The sequence below is a fragment of the Chiloscyllium plagiosum genome, unplaced genomic scaffold (genome assembly GCF_037043375.1).
Source record: "Chiloscyllium plagiosum isolate Xiang-an unplaced genomic scaffold, Cpla_swu_hap1 HiC_scaffold_29, whole genome shotgun sequence".
Taxonomy (NCBI): Eukaryota; Metazoa; Chordata; class Chondrichthyes; order Orectolobiformes; family Hemiscylliidae; genus Chiloscyllium; species Chiloscyllium plagiosum.
In genome coordinates this window covers 16181843-16206877 of record NW_028270167.1, presented here as the reverse complement: position 1 = coordinate 16206877, position 25035 = coordinate 16181843, and the positions used below count along the sequence as shown (strand labels likewise).

Sequence of the window (25035 nt, the reverse complement as noted above, 5' to 3'; positions counted from 1 at the left end):
TACCCACAGTGTTGTTGTGAGAGGGAGTTACAGAATTTTGGACCAGAGCAGTGAGGGAGACATGATATTGTCAGGATGGTATGTGGCTTGTGGGGGAACTTGCAGATGGTGTTGAAGGAGATGGAGATGGTAGGGCCTAGGACACTAAAACCTGTGGAATTCCTTCAGAGATGTCCTGGGTCTGGGATGATTGACCTCTAACAAACACAATCAACTCCACAACAGTGGAGAGTTTTTTTTTCCACCCCTGATTCTCACTGACTCAAATTTTGCTGGGGCTCATGGTTGTCACTTTACCTCTGCAGTTCAACTCTTTTACTCGCTTTTGGTCAAAGGCTGTATTGAGGTCAGGAACAGAGAGACCCTGGCTCAATTCAAACTGAGTGTCAGTAGATAGGTTATTCCTTTGCAAGTGCTGACTGATAGCAATGATCTCTTATATCATTTTTCTGATGTTTGACTGATTGGATGTTTAGGAGAAAGTGAGGACTGCAGATGCTGGAGATCAGAGCTGAAAAATGTGTTGCTGGAAAAGGGCAACAGGTCAGGCAGCATCCAAGGAGCAGGAGAATCAACGCAGGAGAAGTGATCGGATGTGTATATGGACTCAAGGAGCTTTATCAAATGGTTCCCAAAAGCAATATGACTTCCCTTGTAGATTCAACAACAGACAAAAGCAGTCAATCAGACTATGGTACCCGAAGAGTTAATCATAAGTTCAAGGAATCTAGGAGTGCTGATTGAATCCTCAAAAGTTGTGAAAACTGAGCCCCCAAGGGTACAAAGAATTCCAGCCTAATAGACTTTGGTTTGTTGGACAATGCTTCATTGAAGTAACATTCACATCCATTTTATTTTTTGATGACAATTGGTTCTGCTATAAAGTGTATTTCTTCAACACAAATTGGCTTTAACGCGATTGTTATTTGCAGAATGTGAACTTTCTTTACCTGTATTGGCTATAACACGATTCCGTCCCCATTAGTTTAAATGGCGCGGGTATTGTGCAATTTTCTTATTACGTGAGATTGCATGCGAATGGTACTATTGCGTTATATCAGAGCTGACTGTATTATAAAGATGGCTGAGGTCTGCAGTTTCAATGAATGATCTAAACACTATGAGGGAGAAACAGGAAATATTTCTCAATGGGGAGGTAAAGAAAGGCATACAACACAAAAATAAAAACTACTAAAGACTGCAGCTGCTGTACAAAAAGAACTGCAACCTGTGCTACCATAACTGTTGAAACAAAGCCGCCTTCACTTACTCCTAGAAGCTGTTCTGCACACTGAGTCTACCGATGGGTGCAATGTCCAACTACTTGACCACAGGAGCAATCAAAATACTAAATCTAACTTCATGTCTTTACTTCAGGAAGAGTAACATCAAGCAGACAGGCCAACAACCAGAACAGAGATTGATTTCATTTTCAGTTTAAAATGAACTTTTCTGTTTGTCCATTTCAAATCTTTATCACTGCATTTAAGTCAATAATGTTCCCACATTTTCACTTGAGCAAATTTTAGCAATCATTGGCAATAAACTAAACTTTTATCGTGTTTGAGGCATAGTGCTATGCTGCTGGATATTTTAAGATCGAAACACTCAATAAATAAATGGTAAAAGGAAAGGATAAATAATACTTGATTTTACAATTTCTTAGTTTATGGACCACTCAGAAGACTCACCTGGTTTCTGATTGTGACAGACATGAGAAATGCCCAAGAGAGAGATAAAATGCTGTTGTTAAAATTTGCATTGAATTTGATAGATACAGTCAAGTGGGTTGTATGCTTTCCCTCTAAAGTGTTTTTAAATTCTCCTGAACTAAAATATATGGTTTAAATTCATTGAGGATTCCCTGTTAAAAATTTTAATGTGTTAAAGCACAGAAAGAGGCCACTTAACCCAATGTGGTCCACTGCCAGTTCTTTAAAAAAGCTACCCCACTACTCCTTGTTCCCTGCACTTTACCACTGCATGTCAATAATAAATAGAGGCATGTTAAATAATAATTCTGCAAATATATAGCAAGATAGTCAACAACCACAGGGATAAAGGCATGTAAACATGATGGATGGAAACTACTAGCTGAACTGATATGGTTCAAAGATGATTGCCTTTTAGCGGAATTGCCAGAGAACATTGGGTCAACAGGTAATGAAATTGAAAATATGTAACAGAAAGAGGGGACATTGTCATAGGGCTTTAAAGTTGCTTTCATAAAATAAGTTGCACCCTCCTTCATTCTCCATTTTGCCAATGTAGCGACTTCCTGTGTCATCAGACTGTCACACTTTAGATTTGAAGGTGCACTTTTAAAAGTGCTAATACGACTTTGACTGAGGCAAGGCCAACAACTTAAAAATGTGAAGGTGGAGATGATAAAATAAACAAGTTGTCCTTGGTTTGGGCATATCTGATCAAAGAAAGTCCCTGTAATCCATAAACCACTGAGACCTATCACAGTCTCAGATAGATGTTATTAAGTACTGGACATTAAGACAGTGTCTATCACAGACAGACCCAGCAATTCAGAAATGTTTGGAAATATGCAATGGAACTAATCTTTCAACGAAGGTTGCAAGAGTGTATGTTAGACTATTGAGAAGGAAGCTGCAGTCTGTATAGTCTCGAAACAAAGCTTGGAAACATTCAAAAGAAGAGTCTTGAGAGTAATGAGAAATATCTGCACCATTTGGTCTTGCTGACAACAATTAAGAAACCAGCTCACTAAGTTCACCAACAATTTAAAACCTCATAATTCAAAGACAACCAAAGGTCTGTTAACATTTTATTATTTACCTTGCTTTGTTACGGACACTACCTATTAACCTGTGTGTGTGTGTCCATGTGTGTGTGTGTCCGTGTGTGTGTGTGTCCATTTGTGTGTGTGTCCATGTGTGTGTGTCGATGTGTGTCTGTGTGTGTTTGTGTGTCTGTGTCTGTGTGTCCATGTGTTTGTTTGTCTGTGTCTCTATGTGTGTATATATGTGTATCTTTGATGTATGGTAAGGTTGTTAGGGTTTCTGGCTGTGTTTGGTCTGCTTGTCGTGGTTTGTTCTTGAGGAATCTGCGGACTGTATTTTTTGAGTATCCGTTCTTCTTGAATATGTTGTATAGGTGGTTCTCCTCTGTTTTCTGAAGTTCGTCTGTGCTGCAGGGTGTGGTGGCTCGTTAGAATAGTGTTCTGATACAGCTTTGTTTGTGTGTGTTGGGATGGTTGCTGCTGTAGTTAAGTATTTGGTCAGTGTTTGTCGGTTTTCTGTATACGCAGGTTTGTAGTTCTCCGTTGTCCTTTCTTTCGACTGTGACGTCCAGGAATGCGAGTTTGTTGTCGGTTTCTGGCATTCCTGGACGTCACAGTTGAAAGAAAGGACAATGGAGAACTACAAACCTGCATATACAAAAAACCGACAAACATTGACCAAATACTTAACTACAGCAGCAACCATCCCAAAACACACAAACAAATCTGTATCAGAGCACTATTCCAACGAGCCACCACACACTGCAGCACAGATGAACTTCGGAAAACAGAGGAGAACAACCTATACGACGAATTCAAGAACGGATACTCAAAAAACACAGTCCACAGATTCCTCAAGAACAAACCACGACAAGCCAGACCAAACACAGCCAGAAACCCTAACCACCTTACCATATATCAAAGAAGTTTCAGAAATGACAGCCCGACTACTAAGACCCGTCGGAATCCTAGTAACACACAAACCCACCAACGCTCTCAAACAAAAACTAACAAACTTAAAAGACCCAGTACGACCCATGGACAAAACCAACGTAATCTACAAAATTGCACAAACACTACATAGGACAAACAAGAAGAAAGTTAGCCACCAGGATACACGAACACCAGCTAGCCACAAAAAGACACGACCCTCTCTCCCTCGTAGCCCTACACACGGATGAAAAAAAACACCAATTCGACTGGGACAACACATCTATCCTGGGACAGGCTAAGCAAAGACATGCCAGAGAATTCCTAGAGGCCTGGCACTCCAACCACAACGCCATAAACAAGCACATAGATCTATATAACATCTATCAATCCCTCAGAAAACGAACAGGAAATGACATCACCACAAACCCCAGGAACCCCATCCAGGACAAACATATAAATAGAAAGCAGGAGACAACAGCTTCATTTCACTTGGAGGTCACCACTGATGATGTTACCTAGCCAGGTAATGAAACGTCAGGATATCAAACCTACAGCTCAGCGAGCAAAGCTAAACCCTAAACCTCAACCTGAGCTACAAATCTTCACAAACCCTGCATAATTCATTACATTTCTAACTACATGCCTGCCACTCCACTTCCCACTGGAGATCCACTACAATGGCAAACCCAACCTCTCTTGAAGGACCATCATCTCAAAACAAGTTGGTCTAATTTCTGTGTGAAGCCTTGCTTTTACACCCCAAATGTACTGCAATGGATAGATTGAAGTCAATGCAATCGTGGATGTATTATCGATTTAAAACACATCTTGTTTTAGTTATGGGAGTTCTACTGTCAAAACACCAAAATAGACTGAGTCCAATTTAGTGCTAATACACCAAAGCTTAAAAAGGTGTTGATAATCACTTTCATGCCTGGCTGTGAAGTCAGCTTGGAGAAACTGGTGGCGTAAACATTGGTAATTCAAGTAGATCACAATGGCCTAAAATACCTTTTACAATTTCTATTATTCCAGCCTGTGCACCATGCACATTAACCACGTGTTAGTTTTCACTCTTTATCTTTTTGCTCTTTGCTTAGAAGATCAATTTGCTTGAGAGCTTCCTCCCCCCATCCCCGGTGTAAACCACTTCTTTCCAATGAGCAACCTTTCTCTTTCTGTGAGAGTAATAACCTGTACAAAATATCTGTACATTATGTAAACATTTATATTAAGGGATTTCTCTGAGTGGACATTAAAGTGATTGATGTGGTCTCATAAACAGCCAGTACTTCCAGAGAGTGACAAATAGTGATGAGTTCTCTCTTGATGCTGCAGTGTTTGTTTGCAGCCATTAGTTTTAATCAGACTGGTTTTAGTTCTCTGACATATTGAGCCACCTCCACGCAAAAATTAAACAAGTAATTGGAAGAAAGGAAGCCCAGAAAGCATTAGTAAAATAGTCTTGTTTTAAAATACTGTTGTCAATCAGTGTTGGCCCTGAAATCTGCTTGAACAAAAAGAAAAGAAAGTTTGCTGTATTATATCTGAACAGGCAAGCTAATGTGTATTCATGTTACCGCATGAATAATGCATTTTTCACTCTCCTACTTCGCATCCAAAGTGGACCGGTTCTGTCAGTGCTAATGACTATCATAACCCTTTTTCTCTTTGTCATCACATAGCTTTTAGCAAAAAAAAAGCATTGTACATGTTTGACCACTTCTCAAGTCAGAAGGACACCTTGCTCTCAATCTCTGATTTACACAAGATAATACCGCCTCACCTTTCAGTGCCCTTCAGAGCACTGACTAGTTATTACCTTGGCTGAGAAGATAGCCTTGAAACTAAATTAAAATTAGTTTGAGTATGCTATGCAGACCCTCAAATCATGATGATTTTTCACAGAGGAATATAAATCAGCTATAGTGAGAACCTCATTATTTTTGAAAACAAACAGGAAACCCTGCGGGGCAGGATTGACCCTAATTTAACAATGATTGAAGCAGCTATAGAGTCAAAATTAACATTTGTTAGACTGCCAAGGGTGTTGTGATAATTATATTATCCAAAAGCATAGCAGAAAATTATACGTTGGAATAGAGACTTTATGTTTGGATAGTCTCAAAATTTTAAATTGAGTTCAAATTTATAATTTTGATTCTAAAATATTATTTACACACCTGGTAATAAATTCTCATCCTGCACTTAACTTGCCGCAGCCTAAACCCTTAGTGCCACTGATCCATTCATTCTCTTTTTTTTAACTTGTCTCTGTTACGTATTAGGTACCCAGACGCAGCTCTTCAATTAGCTCTGACCTTGTGTGCTTTATCCAAATGCTTTGTTATTTTCAGAGACTTTTTGCAGTTCTTCTTTGTTTTTGGTTAGATTTCAAAGGTTATCCAGGATGTCTGTCTGTTTGTATGTTCCCAGATCATCAAATCTTCTTTCAAAAAAGTCTGCCAAAAAGAAGTTTATTGTGGAGAATTGATGAAACATCCAGGTAAGATTATTCATAATAAATCTTGTAATTAAATATTTTTTAATGTCCAGTTTAAGCCACAATCTGTCAGAATGTTAGTTCTTCTGCTTTCCAAATGGGTGGAGACCAGGAAGATCTTTCTACTTGACCCATACTACATTATTAAACTTTGGGCATATCTTCCGATTGGGAAAGTGAACCATATACTTCAGTTAATTAGGAATGAGAATTTGCTTATGGGAGTGTTTGGGTAAAGCAGAGCATGAAGAAAGTTAGCTTCTAAAAGAATGAAGTGGGAATGATGCACATCATTTTCCCTTTGCTTCCTGAGTTCACTGCATGAAGGAGGTCTGACTCATAGTGCCACGACTCCTTCCACAGGGAGGGAAAGAAGATAGGTCCTGCATCTAGCAGCCTGGAATGGCAAAGGGGTTCAGTTCTTTTGGCACCAATCTGATTCAAACTGGCTGTCAATCATCTGCACATGCCACCTGCAAGGTGTCAACAATGCTTCAGCTACATTGATTTAGACTTGCAGGTTACAGTCTGGAGCAATGGTTAGTAAGGTTAGGAGCTTACTTTCCATCACAAATACTGTCATCAATGTGTAAATTAACCAAAAGTAAGAAAATATCATTGTACCCAATTAGCCTCCCTGTAAAAAATTGATGGTATCAGCCAAGAACTTTCAAAAGTTAATTGGAAGCAGATGTTCGCAGGTAAAGGGATGGCTGGAAAATGGAAGCCTTCAAAAATGAGATAATAAGAGTCCAAATACATTATCTTCTTGTTAGGGTGAAGGGCAAGACTAGTAGGTGTAGGGAATACTTAATGACTCCAAAAATGGAGATTTTTGGTCAAGAATAAGAAAGAAGCATATATCAGGTACAGTTAGCAGTGATTGTGTGAATCCCTAGGAGAGTATAAAGGCTGTAGGTGTATACTCAAGAGAGAAATCAGGAGGACAAAAATGGGACATGAGATAGCTTTGGCAAATTCCATTAAGGAGAATTCAAAGGGATTCTACAATTACTTTAAGGACAAAAGAGTAACTAGGGAGAGAACATGACTCCTTAAAGATCAGGGACCCCTTATGTGTGGAATCGCAGGAGATGGGGGAGATACTAAATGAATATTTTGCATCAGTGTTTACTGTGGAGAAAGGTATGGAAGATAGAGAACGTGGAGAAATAACTAGTGACATCCTGAAAAATGTCCATATTATAGAAGAGGAGGTGCTGGATGTCTTAAAATGCATAAAGGTGGATAAATCCCCAGGATCTGATCAGGTGTACCCTAGAACTCTCTGGGAAGCTAGAGAAGTGATTGCTGGGCCATTTGCTGAGATATTTACATCATTGATAGCACAAGTGAGCTACTAGAAGACTGGAGGTTGGCAAACATGGTGCCACTATTTAAGAAAAATGGTAAGGAAAAGCCAAGAATCTATAGACTGGTGAGCCTGACATCTGTAGTGAGCATGTGGTTGGAAGGAATCCTGAGGGACTGAATTCACATGTATTTGGAAAGGCAAGGGCTGATTAGGAATAGTCAACATGGCTTTTTGCATAGAAAATTGTGTCTCACTAACTTGATTGAGTTTTTTGAAGAATTAATGAAGAGGATTGATGAGGGCAGAGCAGTGGATGTAATTTACATGGACTTCAGTAAAGCATTCAACAAGGTTCCTGATGGTGGACTGGTTAACAAGGATTAGATGACATGGAATTTGGATATAGAACTGGCTCAAAGGTAGGAGACAGATGATGGTGGAAGAGGGTTGCCTTTCAGACTGGAGGCCCATTATCAGTGGTGTGCCACAATGATTGTTGTTGGGTCCACTACTTTTTGTCATTTATATAAATATTTTGGATGTGAACATAGGAGGTATAATTAGTAATTTTGCCAATGACACCAAAATTAGAGGTGTACTGGAGAGTGAAGAAGGTTATCTCAGAGTACAAGGGGATCTTGATCAGATAGGCCAATAGGCTGAGGAATGGCAGGTGGAGTTTAATTTAGATAAATGTGAAGTGCTGCATTTTGGAAATGCAAATCAAGGCAGCACTTTTACGCTTAATGATAAGGTACCGAGGAGTGATGTTGAACAAAGAGACCTTGGAGTGGAGTTTCACAGTTCCTTGAAAATGGAGCCCCAGATAGATAGGATAGTGAGGAAGGCATTTGGCTTGCTTGCCTTTCATTGGTCAGTGCATTGAGTATAGGAGTTGGGAGGTCATGCTGCAGCTGTTAGGCCACTATTGGAATATGGCATGCAATTCTGAGCTCCCTGCTATAAAAAGGATGTTGTGAAACTTGAAAGGGTTCAGAAAAGATTGATAATGATGTTGCCAGGTTGGAGTATTTGAGCTGTAGGGAGAGGGTGAACAGGCTGGGGCTGTTTTCCCTGGAGGGTTGAAAGCTGAGGGGTGACCTATAGAGGTTTATAAAACCGTGAGGTGCATGAATAGGGTGAATAGACAAGGTCATTTCCCTGGGGTGGGAAATTCAAAAACTAGATGGCATAGGTTTAAGGTGAGAGAGGTAAAAGGGACCTAAATGGCAACTTTTTCACACAGAGGGTAATGTGTATGGAATGAGTACCAGAGGAAGTGGTGGAGGCTGGTACAATCAACATTTAAAAGGCATCTGGATGTGTATATGAATAGGAAAGGTTTATGGTGCTTTAGGCCATGCTGGCAAATGGGACTGGATTAATTTAGGGGATATCCAGTTGGCATGGATGAGTTGGACGGAAGAGTCTGTTTCCATGTTGTATAGCTTCATGAATCTAAATGTTTGCATTTGTATGTTATTTGCATTTTTGCCTAACACAGAAAGCTAAGTCGCATAATTGATGGGCAAGGGCTCTTGTGGTATGATGGTGGTGTCACTACCCCTGTGCCTGGAGACCTGGGTTCAAACCCCGCCTGCCCTAGAGGGATGCAATATCCTGAACAGCACATCCAATAACTTACAAGGAAAAAAATACTTAAAGCTAAAGGAAAATATCTCAATAATGGGTACATGTAGCATATCCCAATTCAACAGATTCTAGCCCAACATCTGATTAAGAACCACTTCATATAATGATATGCAAATTACATTTTTGCAAAAGTGTCAGTCTATTCAGGATAGTACACTTGATTGCAAGGTGATACATATTGGTGCTTGAAGCATATCCATGGCAGGTACATGTCCGTTAGCACTGTGGTCTCATTACTTAAAGTTTCACTCAATATGAAGTCATTATCAATAAGGCTGATGATTTTTTGGATGTGTCTTGAGAATCTTCAATTGTAAGTTAAAAATGTTATTGCAACTGAGTTTAGCTTGGTGGTGAGAACATAGCTGGAATGGTGTTCTCATTGGAATTGATCCCAGAAATAAGTTGAATTCATATTTTTAATTCATAAGCCTTAAAGTGGGTGTTAATAACAGCCAAAGTCCCAGAACATCTGGTTATACATAATCTACTTGCTGAGATTGCCAACACTTCACATACCTCCCCTATGTCAAATTAAAGGCTGCCCAATTGCAATATAATTTCCATTCAATTAAATTTGTTATGTATGCTATGCCCTCCTTATCTGGATATCACCATTCTGTCACATTGTTTTCAATAGCGCATAGCAATTATAAAGCTTTCTGCCACATGAGCATGCCTGCAGATGTTACTTGTGAGATGGTCTTTCTGTTAATTTTTAAATAGGATGTGAGCATCGCTGGCAAGACCGGTCTTAATTGCCCTTGAGAAAGTGGTGGTGAACCACTTCTTAGAATTGATGCAGTCTATCTGGTGCAAGTCTATCTGGTGTAATCTGATGTTAAAAATAGAGTTCCAGGAATTTGTTTCAATGACAGTGAAGGAACGCAGTATATTTTGAAGTCAGGATGGTTTGAACGGGAACTTGTGATGATACAAAGTTGAATCTTATGGGAGCAGAACTCTTCCAGCCAAGTGGAGAATATTCCACCTCTTAAGTATGGTGGAAAGCTGGAATCCTACTGTGTTGTGTCAGGTTAAAAAAATGTTTAATAGGATCCTTGTAGTGAATTGAAGATAAATATCAAATACACATAGACAAGAAAGGTTCTGGACAGATCTGGTCAAAATTAAACACCTTGATTGGAATGTGATAAGTAAAACAATGATACGGCGTCCATGAATTTGCATGATTGAATGATGGAATTTTGATATTGATTAGTGATGGTTAGTATGTTTGATTGTTTCTTACCTATAGAATAGGTATATGAACAGGCCACGTTTGTGTTTTTGGGAGGGAGTGGGTAATGTTGCTGCCTGTATAGGCAAAGGAAAGGATTGCACATGTAATTAGTTTAACATATTCACCCCAGTATCCAGAGTGGGTAAAAGGTACATAACCAATATTAGGTAGAGCTTTCAAAGACTTTGATATTACAAATCCCATACCTGCACTTCTATCAATCTTAGGGAAAACTGCTTTCTCCTAACTCCTAAAGGCAATGCTCTGAACAATTGATGATATATATCATTTTAAAAAGTCAGGTTGAGAGCAGGAATATTACATTGCTGCTAATTCACTATATAAATTTCAACCTTTATTGTGTGTGGTATGATTGTTTATACTTTATGCAGAGAATAAATGTATTTTTGGGAGTCATCGAAATTTTGATTGAAAGAAGATTTTTGACTTTGTGGACTTAATACAGAGTTTTATTGAATTTCTTTATCAAGATATTGTCAAGTCCCTGTTGAGCCATTGAGTGCAAGGTCAGTGATTTATTTTCTTGATTTGTAATCACATAATAGTCCAGCATATCAGTTCTTTGAAATAATTTTGTTTCATGCATGTTTGTTTTTACCACAATGACAATGACTGCAGATGCTGGAAACCAGATTCTGGATTAGTGGTGCTGGAAGAGCACAGCAGTTCAGGCAGCATTCAAGGAGCAGCGAGATCGACGTTTTGGGCAAAAGCCCTTCATCAGGAATAAAGGCAGAGAGCCTGAAGCGTGCAGTATTGTACTCTATGCTACCTTCTCCCCACTCTCACCCTCCTCCAGCTTATCACTCCACGCCTCACTCTCCTCCAGCTTATCACTCCACGCTTCAGGCTCTCTGTCTTTATTCCTGATGAAGGGCTTTTGCCCGAAACGTCAATTTCACTGCTCCTTGGATGTTTGTCATTGTGCCCAGTGAACATATATTACTTCACTAACTTTTGAGATAAAACATTTATTCAATGTGGGTCCTTTGAAATTGGCCAATTTTTAAAAGAAAAGTCATTGAACTGCAAAGATGTCTGTTGAAGGTCAGATCACTTAGCTTGTGTATTCAAAACAACATTGCTGTCTCAGAGGGGCAAAAATATTTCACTCTAAGAGGATGATGTTCTCATCCTGAGAGCATCAAACGATATTCCTAAACTGAATGTTTTTTTTCTGAAAGCAGGACAGTGTTTGCCTAAAGCTCCTTAAAATGAATGTCTTTTAACAATAATCCTCCGTTAATCAACCTAAGACCACTACCATAATCAGAGAAGGAACAGAAGTTATGTTATATCAGACTTTGAAATCTTTAATTGCTAACTTCAAAAAGTAAGACACAGCATCAGCAGAAAGAAAAGTAATACCTATTCCTTAAGAATTAGAAGCTTTAAATATCATAAGATCTCCAAAACTATTTTTTTTCAGATCCAGCAATACAAGAAACTGCCCTCCTGGTAGCAAGACAACAAGTAACTGATTTTGCAACCTGCTGAAAACTCACCTCTTTGAGTGAATCCTGAAACAACATTGATATATGACTTTGACTGGCGCATTCATTTGATTTGCACATCATCAGGTATGCAACACGTGTTTTCCAGACCAAAACAATTTACATGAATTATTAACTAGTCATTCTGCTTAAAAACAATAAAACAAAGTGCAGATTCTCTTCTATTGTACTTCCCTTGAGTGCATTTGTATTTTCTGACTGTGTAGGTGAGCACACTAGAATTAGATTTTGGGTTGAAGGCATAAATAAACAGTTTTCTGTCTTATGTAAAGCCTTAACAAAGCTTCATACTTGCTGTCCAAATTGCCCATGCACATAAGAGTTAAAAAGAGCACACAACTTCCTCTCAAAAGATTGCTGATTATTGACAGTTGGGAATGAACAGATGTTTCAGGAGTTCTCTTTTACTCTGCCTGTAATGTTGTTCATGCGGCAACAACGTGAGGTTTTTCTCTGTCACATGAAACTTTGTCTATTTCATTTACAATGGCTACATCGCAAATTTGCCTAGTCTTTCCTTAAATTGAGACAGAGGTCATTTGGATTTCCAATATTCTATTGCACATAGTGCCACAACCCAGATGAAATGTAATACTGATTTGCCCATAATATCATGATCAAAAATTTTTGAACTGGTTAATTCTTATCATCCACTGTTTCAGTCGTGTCCATTTATCTGCAATGAGTTCCTCGTTTACCTCTTCAAAATAAAATTTTGTTTCTTAAGAAAGTAGCCTATAGATTGAAACACACCATTTGTTCATTTATTAGGTATTGGTTCTCATCCTAAGGATATTCTTTTCTGCAATGCCACCACTTCTCTTTACTCAGTCTGGTCTCCAGTTCCTTCTACTTCCCACTGAAATGATAGAATCATTGAATCCCTACAGTGTGGAAACAGGTCATTAGGCCAAACAAGTCCAAACCAACTCTCCGAAGAGTATCCCACCCAGACCCATTCCTCTACCCTATTACTTTACATTTATCCCTGACTAGTGCACCTAATCTACACATCCCTGAACACTATGGGCAATTTAGCATGGCTGATTCATCTAACGTGAACATCTTTGGATTGTGGGAGGAAACTGGAGCATCCAGAGGAAACCCATGCAGACACACAGGGAGAATGTGCAAACTCCACACAGACAGTCTCCTGAGGCTGGAATTGAACGGGTCCCTGGCACAGTGAGTCAGCCGTGGTAACTACTGAGCCACCGTGCTGAAATGTTTGGTCTGGAGCTGGTTTTTATGTTGCAATTTCATTTGTCACAAGCTTATTTATCTATACATTTCTTATGTTTTTTTTAAAAGAGCTGCAGCTTTCTCCAAGTTGGCTATCTCAGTAGACCCTCTTCCTCTCATGGCCTTATTACTGACACCAAAAACACATCCATCATGAATCCATTGTTCCTTTGATTCCACAGGAATTAAATTAATCACAGGGTTACTCAACATTACAACTAGATCATCAGCCATTTCTACACTTGTGGTTTCAACAACAATAGCACTTTTTAATGCAATGAAATTTTCCAATATGTTTCACATGAAAGAAGGTGTGACACATGAAGAAACATAAAGAAGTATTAGGTCAGATGACCAAAATGTGTTTAATGACATAACTCTTATAGAGTGTCTGAAAGTAGCAAAGTGAGGTGGAGAGGTTCGGGAAGGACGTTCCATAGCCTGCGGTCAAAACATCTGAATGCTCTGATTCTGATGGTGGAATAATTATGGTTTGGAATGAACAGAATACAGAATTAGAAGAAGTGCAGAAGGGATTGCGAATTGGAGAATAGAGAGATAGGAAGGCTGTGGATTTTTTGAAAACAAAGTTTAGAATTTTAAAATGAAGATACTTCTTGGCCAGTCCACATCAGCAAGCACAGGGGCAGTAGGAGGATAGGGCATACTGTGAGGTAAAACATCAGCAGCAGTGGTTTTTTCAATTAAAGACATTTCCTCTGGTATTTACTCTTGGCTGGCAAAATTTTCAAATTTCTTCATAATATTCTGCGGTCTCGTCACATCATCTGTCTTCATATCCGACTTTTAAGTAGATCACACAAATTAATACATTCATTATCAATCATGAATGGAGTGTCTTATCCTTCTTCCACCTTCTTTGTAAGAACAGTAACAAAATTACAATGCCCACAGGTTTGGCTAAATCCCTTCCAGTTCTGTACTGAACATCAAGTTAGAAGTTGTACTTATTTTTGGTGTGTAGTTGCTTTGTGATTATATTTGGTCTATTTAGCTCAAATTAATCATTTTTTTCAGACTTGGATTGTTTACAAATCTTGCTTTCACTATATTTCATTGTCTGTTATTTCCAATGATTATGCTTCTTCATAAAATTTATATGAACAAATTTTAAGACAATTCAAAAGCAACAACACATGAAGTGCATTACCAATAAATTATTTTCAGCACTGTGAGTTCATTAGCATTCAGATATGCCTTACTTTATTTATAAGTTACATCTACACTTTATTTCGTCCGTTCTCTGGTCTGCATAATCTGTGAAGCTGAATAAGGGCTCCAGCCTCTTGCTGTACAATGGTGAGATGACCTAAACACCTTGACCTTTCTTCACTGAACCTTTATGGTGGATGCCCCAACTTTCATGCATCACTCAACGTACAGTTCTGAAACTTGGAATGTATCAGTTTGTAACAACCAGTTACAGACAATTGCTTGCACAGGAAGCCAACAAGGTTCTGGCAGACCAAACAACATCTTTCTCAGAGAAAATGGCCTTCAGCACTGGCTGCTTGTCCTCTCAGTGTGCACCTCAGGAACAACCCATGTAGAAGTATCCTTTTCAAAAGCACATTCTAAGCAGAGGGGGTCTTTTCCCTGCCACAGTGACCCTGAGGGCAGCATGCAGTGACACTGAGATTCCAAGTGTGCATGAAAGATGTAGTTTCCTACTGTTAGCTGTCATCTTATTTCTGACCACCTGATACACACAGCAGGCGCAGTTAGGTTTTGTGGAGATTGTTGTATCTGTCTACTGTCCTGATCACATTGAAAACAATGGGTGGTGGAGGAAAGAATGACCCTGTTGACAGTTCCTTTTCTGAGAGTTATTTATGCTTCACTGATAGCTAATAACATAATGAACTCAGGTTCATTACAGTGTAGTTAACATTCTTGTGACTTTTCAATTGCTGTTCTTTTACTTTATTCGGCTCATACTTTACCTGTCAGATCAGACTCGTTACTTCCCCCGGGTAATTGCATTTGGTGTCGCAGGTCATGAGGTGTTGAAAGTCACCTGTGGAACTGTATGCAGAATCCATAAAAGTAAAGATGAAAGAAAGAATTGCACGCTTTGATGTGAAAATGAAAGCTGCACATATTCTGTTGCTGAGTTGTGAGCAGTTCTAACTGTACATTGTTCCATTCTCACTTTGTTTTGTTCTGTGCAATACTGAATTTGACAAAGATCAAGGAATGTTTCCTCAACATGCATTTAACCAAGTAAATGCAAGGAGATTGGGCTGGTGCCAAGAAGATGGTTTCCTTCTAATAGTCTGTTAGCCAAGGTTGTAGAGGGAGTTAGAATCAAAATGGTTATAGCACTGAAGAGGCCTTTCAGCTCATTCAACCACATTGGTTCTCTTTAAATCAACTTAGTTTGCCCTATTCCACACCTATTCCCTTGTTCCCTCTGATTTATTTCCTCATTTAGATGCTCATCCAATTCCCTTTCAAAAAACACTTTAAATCTCCAACGAGGTTCTTAGCTCCTTGAAAGTGGAGTCGCAGGTGGATAGGAGAGTGAAGAAGGCGTTTGGTATGCTTTTCTTTGTTGGTCAAAGTATTGAGTACAGGAGTTGGGAGGTCATGTTGCGGCTATACAGGACATTGGTTAGGCCACTGTTGGAATATTGCATGCAATTCTGGCCTCCTTCCTATTGGAAAGATGTTGTGAAACTCGAAAGGGTTCAGAAAAGATTTACAAGGATGTTGCCAGGGTTGGAGGATCTGAGCTACAGGGAGAGGCTGAACAGGCTGGGGCTGTTTTGCCTGGAGCGTCAGAGGCTGAGGGGTGACCTTATAGAGGTTTTCAAAATTGTGAGGGGCATGGATAGGATAAATACACAAAGTCTTTTCCCTGGGGTGGGGGAGTCCAGAACTAGAGGGCATAGGTTTAGGGTGAGAGGGGAAAGATATAAAAGAGACCTAAGGGGCACCTTTTTCACACAGAGGGTAGTACGTGTATGGAATGAGCTGCCAGAGGATGTGGTGGAGGCTGGTACAATTGCAACATTTAAGAGGCATTTGGATGGGTATATGAATAGGAAGGGTTTGGAGGGATATGGGCCAGGTGCTGGCAGGTGGGACTAGATTGGGTTGGGATATCTGGTTGGCATGGATGAGTTGGACCAAAGGGTCTGTTTCCATGCTGTACATCTCTATGACTCTATGACATCTACACAGTGTATTCCAGATCATTTCAATTGATGTGGACATTCCGCATGACACATATGATTTTATTTGCCAATCCTCTAAAATCTGTGCTGTCTTATTCTTGGCCCTTCCAGCAATGGGAACAGTTTCATGCTGCTCTGTTTAGTCCTCTCGTGATATTGAACACCTCTGGAAATCAGTCAATACTCTCTTCACTCAGCACAACAATCCCAGCTTCTCAAATCTCTCCACTTTGCTGAAGTGTTTCATTACTGAGACTATTTCACAAAAGGTTGGGTTGCTTCTGAACTGGAAAGGAACAAAAGGACTGTCCAATTTATGACATTAAGAAGTAATTTAAACTCAGGGAAAATTGCAGCAATTATTTTAGCTTGTAGAGAATCTACAAATTGATGTATTTCCTTTTAAACCAAAGCCTGAAAGATGGATTGCAAAAACAATGAACAGAGAGGAATAGGAAGAAAAAAATAAACAAGTTATGATCAAAGGAAAAAATCAGATGTTGATTTGCTCAAAGTGATCACAAGAAAGATTGGATATGCATTGAAACAATGAAAGTAACTAACATTAATGACAATGTTCAGGTTATGGGATGAATACAGGGAGTTGGAAGAAATCGTATGATGAACAGATAATAATGTTACAAGAAATTTACTGTAAACTAGGCTGGAAAGTGAAGTAAACATATTGAGTGTTCATATTTTTTGGATGGACAGAATGGGTAGAAAAGGAGGCATGGCAATTTCTCCGCGCCCCTGGACCTTACAGTTTGTCGCTTAGTTTGACAGTTGAAAATCCATTGATTTTAATCATGGGGAGCTGACAGCCTATTTTAAACAATCACCCAGTATGTAGTTTAAATTCTACATTGAACCCTTTTGGTTTTAGGATGATAACCCTGAAGCACTGTCTTCACCTGAAAATGGCGGTATGCTTTGCTGATCATCATCGCTGATTGCTGGGACCATCTCTTTTTCAACTGATTTTTCTTTCTTAGGATTTTCTCTCTTGGTGGGAATCTCTAGTTTTGTGTTGATGCAATATTTGCAAAACTGCAGTATTATCTAAAATGTGGCGTTCTTTAACGTTGATAGCAATCAGCATCCGACTCCCCGTCTCTGCTCTACTGATGTCGGAGTAGCATAATAATTGACATCATCAAGATGAATATTATCATCACTAATATATTGTGATGTAGACTGTGTGATTTACATTTTTAAAATCTCATTTGTTGCAGTTTGGACTTTTAGATTTTTGAAATAGTGACAGAGTTTTACTGTCAGTCTAAAGAAATGAATAATTAACTTGAATGTTTCCATAGTCATAGTGATTTAAAAATAGTTTATGATGGCTCATTTTCAGAACAAATGGGCTTTTAATTTACCTGTAGAGGGTTTACAACCTTATAAGTTAAATAATTATGCCTTAAGGTTTCCTAAGGTTAGGAAAAACATCGGTTGCTTAGATAAAGAGACCTTTCCGGATTTACTTTCAGTTTTGGGCAATTCTGCAGAGATTTTCATGTGGTAAAGTTACTCCTGAGAAATGAAGAAGATTGCTTGGTTTATTAACACTTGATTGTGTGACAGAATGAGTTAGTGACAGTCTCAGAGCAGAAGGGTTTGAATACAACCACAAAGCAGTTACTTGGAACTAAGAATGTTTCAGTTCAGGTACAATAGCTCCAGAAATTTGGATTTTTCAGGCTGAGAGCTGAAGTCAAATGAAACTCATTGATGTTTTAGATGCTTTGGTGTGAGTACTGTACAAGAGATGCTTTGGATACCATGCAGGTTTGTTTTGAGATCTGTAAGTGAACATTTTTGAGATTAAGAAAATTGTATTTGACCATATGTTTCAAAATCTTTACATTTGTGTTATCAGTAATTAGTCTCGGTTATTCTGTTTTATCTTCATTCCTTTAGCTTAATAAACATCTGCATTATTCTTAGGAACAAATCCGAAACATTGTATGTTTATGTTTCAATAAGGGATCACCTCACTCACACCAAAGTAACACAAAATATGATTTATTGAGCTGGATTTCAGTCTGGAATTTGACAAGTCCAGTCATAACATCAGCTGGGATCATGTGTGTGTCATCATAGTCTTACCAGACCATAGGAGCTGCTGTCTTACTAGAGAGGTGTGACTGGTGGTGATTTAACCCTGAGGGCTACCAGACCTCAAGCGAGGGAAGAGGTTGAGAAGGAGAATCCTTCATTGTAACCTCAAACCAGTGCTGGGAATTGAATCCATGCTATTGGCATCACAGTGCTCTGTAAACCAACAATCCAGCCAACTGAGCTAAACTGATTCCCAGCTGAGATCACACTGATATCAGAAAGACAGTATCTTTAAATTTTTCTGTATTTTTTTATTATGGGCTGAAATGGGTAAAATATTGTTTCATAGGCAAGGGTTGAGTATGCAGTTGCTGACCTTGGTAAAAAAGCAAGTTACTGAAACTCAACACAAGTCGTGTTGACACTGATGCTTTGTTCATGCAGTGGGGGAAAGCTGTTTGTAAATGGGCTGGCACCAAGGGGTATGTAGAAAGTGAGATTTGGCCAGCATCTGGTTACTGATTGGTTTATGCACTTGCAACCAGTTGTGAATCACAAAGGCCATCAGCCTGACAACAGGTTTCTGATTTGTTCCAGAGTAGCTGAACAGCCTGTGGGTGTGCATGATGCATGCAGAAGATTTCAGACTTCTGCAAGATGCAGATAGTATGCCTTGCTTTCTGAAGTAAGCCAGTATGTTTACCCTCATCAGTTGCTGTAAGCAGTGGCTTTTTACCAGTGACAAAGTGACTCTGTGGTTAGCATGTTAACCATCTATGTGGAAGTGAAGACAACCTGAAAAAGAGGGATTGAAAACTAGTAAATCCTGCCAAGCAAAATGATTATCTCAGTAAGCCCTATAAATTAGAGCCTGAACTATTTCCCTAGCTTTTTTTTCCGTCTACCCGTAACAAGCTAATTTTGTTTTGTCTGTATCTGTATGCATGTGGAGGGACTTTTATATAACGGTTAGACTTTGACATGTACCTACAATTTACGTTTGGTTACCTGTGTTTAGTATCTATTTATATGTAATAAATATCAGTTCTTGTTAAGTCCAGAATCTCGATCTTATTGTTCTTTTGGGTATAATCACCAGGAAAATCAGACACCTTTGAACACATTGATAAAATGTTTAACTTTTGTGAAGAGTCCAGGAATTGTGGAGCTTGATTTCCAGTGAGGCATGACAATATTCACTTCCCATTTATTTAACAATATATGGAAGACTCCTTCCTCAAACAATATATTGACATACCATTAAGGGGATGGGGTTTCTGAGACCACGTGATAAGTGACAAATTAAATCAGTTCGGTGAGTTAATTGTCAGAGAGCATTTTGGGATTAGTGACTACTTTGTGAGAAGGGCTTAACTTATAAATAAAATAAAGAACCAGGAGTAAATCCACACCATTCAATTTACATTGGCAAGATTAGATGTAGTTAGCTGTGGTGAAATGTAAGGAAATAGTGACATACATAATGGTAGGAGAAAGTGAGGACTGCAGATGCTGGAGATCAGAGCTGAAAATGTGTTACTGGAAAAGCGCAGCAGGTCAGGCAGCATCCAAGGAACAGGAGAATCGACGTTTCGGGCATAAGCCCTTCTTCAGGAATGAGGAAAGTGTGCCCAGCAGGCTAAGATAAAAGGTAGGGAGGAGGGACTTGGGGGAGGGGGGTTGGAAATGTGATAGGTGGAAGGAGGTTAAGGTGAGGGTGATAGGCCGGAGTGGAGGTGGGGGCGGAGAGGTCAGGAAGAAGATTGCAGGTTAGGAAGGCGGTGCTGAGTTCGAGGGATTTGACTGAGACAAGGTGGGGGGAGGGGTAATGAGGAAACTGAAGAAATCTGAGTTCATCTCTTGTGGTTGGAGGATTCCTAGGCGGAAGATGAGGCGCTCTTCCTCCAACCGTTGTGTTGCTATGGTCTGGCGATGGAGGAGTCCAAGAACCTGCATGTCCTTGGTGGAGTGGGACGGGGAGTTGAAGTGTTGAGCCACGGGGTGGTTGGTTTGGTTGGTCCGGGTGTCCCAGAGGTGTTCTCTGAACCGTTCCGCAAGTAGGCGGCCTGTCTCTCCAATATAGAGGAGGCCACATCGGATGCAGCGGATGCAATAGATGATGTGTGTGGAGGTGCAGGTGAATTTGTGGTGGATATGGAAGTATCCCTTGGGGCCTTGGAGGGAAGTAAGGGGGGAGGTGTGGGCGCAAGTTTTGCATTTCTTGCGGTTGCAGGGGAAGGTGCCGGGAGTGGAGGTTGGGTTGATGGGGGGTGTGGACCTGACGAGTGAGTCACGGAGGGAGTGGTCTTTTCGGAACGCTGATAGGGGAGGGGAGGGAAATATATCCCTGGTGGTGGGGTCCGTTTGGAGGTGGCGGAAATGACAGCGGATGATCCGCTGTACATAGAGGTTGGTGGGGTGATTGGTGAGGACCAGTGGGGTTCTGTCCTGGTGGCGGTTGGAGGGGCGGGGCTCAAGGGCGGAGGAGTGGGAAGTGGAAGAGATGCGGTGGAGGGCACTGTCGACCACGTCTGGGGGGAAATTGCGGTCCTTGAAGAAGGAGGCCATCTGGGTTGTACGTATTTGGAACTGGTCCTCCTGGGAGCAGATGCGGCAGAGACGAAGGAATTGGGAATATGGGATGGCGTTTGTACAGGGGGTAGGGTGGGAGGAGGTGTAGTCTAGGTAGCTGTGGGAGTCGGTCAGTTTATAGTAAATGTCCGTGTTGATTCGGTCGCCCTAGATAGTAATGGAAAGGTCTAGGAAGGGGAGGGAGGAGTCTGAGACGGTCCAGGTGAATTTGAGGTCGGGGTGGAAGGTGTTGGTAAAGTGGATGAACTGTTCAACTTCCTCGTGGGAGCACAAGGCAGCGCCGATATAGTCATCAATGTAGCGGAGGAAAAGGTGGGGGGTGGTGCCAGTGTAGCTGCGGAAGATGGACTGTTCCACATATCCTATGAAGAGGCAGGCATAGCTGGGGCCAATGCGGGTGCCCATGGCTACTCCTTTGGTTTGGAGGAAGTGGGAGGATTGGAAAGAGAAGTTGTTCAGGGTGAGGACCAGTTCAGTCAGTCGAAGGAGGGTGTCAGTGGAAGGGTACTGGTTGGTATGGCGGGAAAGGAAGAAGCGGAGGGCTTTGAGTCCTTCGTGATGGGGGATGGAGGTGTACAGGGACTGGATGTCCATGGTGAAGATAAGGCGTTGGGGACCGGGGAAGCGAAAATCATGGAGGAGGTGGAGGGCATGGGTGGTGTCCTGAACGTAGGTGGGGAGTCATGGTAGATAATGGTAGATCAAGAATGTGAAGATTTTGCAAAGTTACAGAAAAAGCCTTTTACCATTTCTCTCAAGTAGAAGATGAATGCAAGCTTGAAATGCTGGAGATAAATTATATTAGAATTAAGATCAAATTGAAGAAGATAGCACAGGTACAATATAAATCAACAAACGTGACAACAGAATGAAAAAAAAGGGTTAAGGAAAACAATGAGGAGTTGTGAAAAGATTAATATCAATAAAATGTTAGACAAATACTTCAGTAGTAACTAAATTGTGGAATGTGATGGTGAATGCTTGAGAAGAGAATTATGATTTGGTAAAAGATAAGCAACGTGGGAGGGAAAACTGAATAGAACATTTCTTCAGCACTTACAGAAGAAAATGTTGCTAAAATATTACAAATATACATATTGTATTAGAGAAGTTAGTTAAGTCAAAGGACAATAAGGAATTGAGGCCTGTTAGAAAACATTTAAGGAATTGAGAAAGATGGACAAGGTAATAGTCCGAGAAATTATGCTTTATGATTATATTGAGAATTGGTATATACTGGAGGATTATTGAATGATCAACTTGAAACCCATTTTCGTCAGCAATGGGAATTTACACCCACGTTTGCCAAGGTGGAGAACAATTTATTTACCAATAAGTATAGAGTGACAGCTCTACATAAACACCAGCCAGACCAATTTGGAGTAATGTGTGCAATTTTAAGCTTTTCAGAGGATTTTGAGGACATGTGAATGGTACATACAGTTGTAGAGTCATTGGGTTTTACAGCACCAAAAAGGCTCTTTAGCCTATCAGATCTGCATTGACCATCAGACATTTAACTGTTCTAATTCCATTTTCCAGCACCTGGACTATGTATATTTTGTATATTTTGACTTTCAAGTACTCATCGACATATGTCTTGAATGTCTTAATGGTTCTTGCCTTGACTATCCTTTCCGGCAGTAAGTTTCAGATGCCCTAACCGTTTGTAAGGGAAAGGATTCTCCTCAAATCCCCTCTAAACCTTCTGCTGTTTATCTTGAAACAGTTCATCTGAAGTCTTGAATATACAGCTGCATATGAAGATGTATAAAGAGAAAGAAAAAGCTGCCATTGTTTTCATTATAATGGTAAAATCTCAGATTGATTTTCACATGAAGAATTAAGAACAGTGCAAGTGATTGGATATGATGTAATTTTATAATGTTTCATAAAGATGAAATTCTGTTGTTAGTGCTCTGAAGCTCACATTTCTGGTGCTCATGAGTGGCATGTAATTATCTGGTGATGTTTTGGACATTTCTTTCTCCTTCATTAAATACTCCTTTCATAAGGTTACATTGTCCTTGGTTTATTTTTAAGGATGTCGTAAAGACACAGAAATGTCTGGGGTTGATCTACTTGGAGAAGCTTTTAAGTTTAAAATAAACACTTGTACAATGAAAGGGGAGTGGCCAGTTCTCCCAGCTCGGCTTTACTCTGGTTTAGGTTTGGTTTCATTAGCAGGCAGTCAGTTGTGGAGCTGATGGACCCAAAGAAGCAAGTCCATTCTGATCCTTGCTCTCTCTGACATCTCTCCTATCGGACCACACGTTGGACTTTTCTTTTTTTTTGCAAACGAGTGTTTGTGGGGATTGTTGCAAGCATTTGGAATGGCATCATTAAGTTGGCATAATCTGTTGGGTTTTCGGATAGGTGAAGTTATTCTGTTTTCTGTTCTCTTTTGTTTATGTTTCATTTGGTAATCTTGCAAATAAATTCTGCTTTGTTTAAAACTAAGTGGTTGGGCCAACTGCATCCCTCCTGGAATATTCACATTACACCAGTTTAAAACAACTAGCAATGTTAGGGTCTGGGCTACTTTCTTGAAATGTTTTGAGGGGGTCTGGCCTGGTCCATAAGAAATAAAATTGGGATATTTGACATCCAATGCTATTTCAACTTTAGAACAGAAGTTGATTAATCTCTCAACTTTATTGCAGCCCTTTAATGTGTCCTGACTCTCTGTACAATGTTTATTAGAATATTTGTCTGGTTTGTTCTTATACATATCATTATTCTACCCATGACCAGCTTCTTCATATCTCTGCATTACCCTGTGTTGGCCAGTATAAATGCTGACAGTCAGCATATTTGTAGGTGCAATTCTTCTGAAGTAAGTAGTCGTATTTCTGCAGAATTATCCAGTTGTTAAACTATTCATGCAACACGCTGTAATAATGCAATAATACCATTGGAGAAATGGCTTGTCAGGTATCCCTTATAATGTACACCGTTCTGAATTCTGCACAGAATTCCACTTGTTTCACGCTTAAGGTATGCTTTGAATATCACATCAACCCAAAATCCTATCATGGAAAAGTCAGATTAGTATTAATGTCAGCTTACCAATTTTGTGTCAAGCTCTGTGAGATTCTGAAATATACCCACATAATTTCCCTCTTACTATACACTACACCAGCTAATTATATCATAGCTGCTGCCACATCAGAGGGCAGATTTGATTTTAAGCTACCATTTATACTTCAATCAGTCCTTTCTTTCTATTACTCCAGCTTTAAACCGAACATTTTCTCTTCCATTCATTAACAGAGATGTACATATTCCTGTGTGTGTAAAGGTGATTTTTCAATCTTTACTTCCCACTTAGTGTAATATTTCAAGAATATAACATTATACATAGCTTGTGAAGTTATTGATAACATGACATACTTGACTAGTCATTAAGTGGCAGCTGAGAGAAAGTTACAAACTCTTTAAATTTCCTGACCAAAGCTATTTCTTTCCAAGTGTTTACTGAATTGGATGAAATCAAACTTGCAATATGAAAGGTTTTCCACCATTAGGAAGGCACCATTACTTTTACTTACAGTCATTTTTGTTATGATTACAAGTTAATTTGGACTTGGTGGCAATGCAAAATTTACATAATAATCATTGACATTGAACAAAGTCCTTCATACTATTAAGTACTATGACAAAATATGTAACAAGTTTGTATGAGCTTACTTTGATGTTTTTAAAGTTGCATTTATTGGCATTAAATGAGGTGGCATGGTGGCCCAATGATGAGCGCTGTTGCCTTACAGTGCCAGGGAGCAGGGCTCGATTCAAGCCTCGGGCGACTGTCTGCATGGAGTTTGCACATTCTCCCCATGAGTTCAAGGGTGTGCAGACTAGGTGGATTGGTCGTGCTAAATTGATTCCGGGGCTGAGGGGTTTGTCTTATGAAGAGAGATTGTGCAGTTTCGGCCTATACTCTGGAGTTTCGGAGAATGAGTGGAAATCTAATTAAGGTATATCGATGCTAAAGGTGATTGAC

General features: G+C 39.8%; 1 long non-coding RNA gene across 3 annotated transcripts in view; it reads left to right on the top strand.

Annotated features, from left to right (window-relative positions):
- Nucleotides 1-23012, top strand: part of LOC148142254 (uncharacterized) — a 71516-nt gene extending 48504 nt beyond the window's left edge. For 2 of the 3 annotated variants that reach the window (XR_015752042.1, XR_015752040.1), the window contains exons 3-5: nucleotides 6122-6191; nucleotides 11850-12000; nucleotides 19043-19561. This is a non-coding gene — a long non-coding RNA (uncharacterized LOC148142254). Of the gene's footprint in view, nucleotides 1-6121; nucleotides 6192-11849; nucleotides 12001-19042; nucleotides 19562-22761 lie in introns of those variants that run through there. The other variant, XR_015752041.1, reaches the window with a different exon arrangement.
- Nucleotides 23013-25035: the final 2023 nt, after the last annotated feature.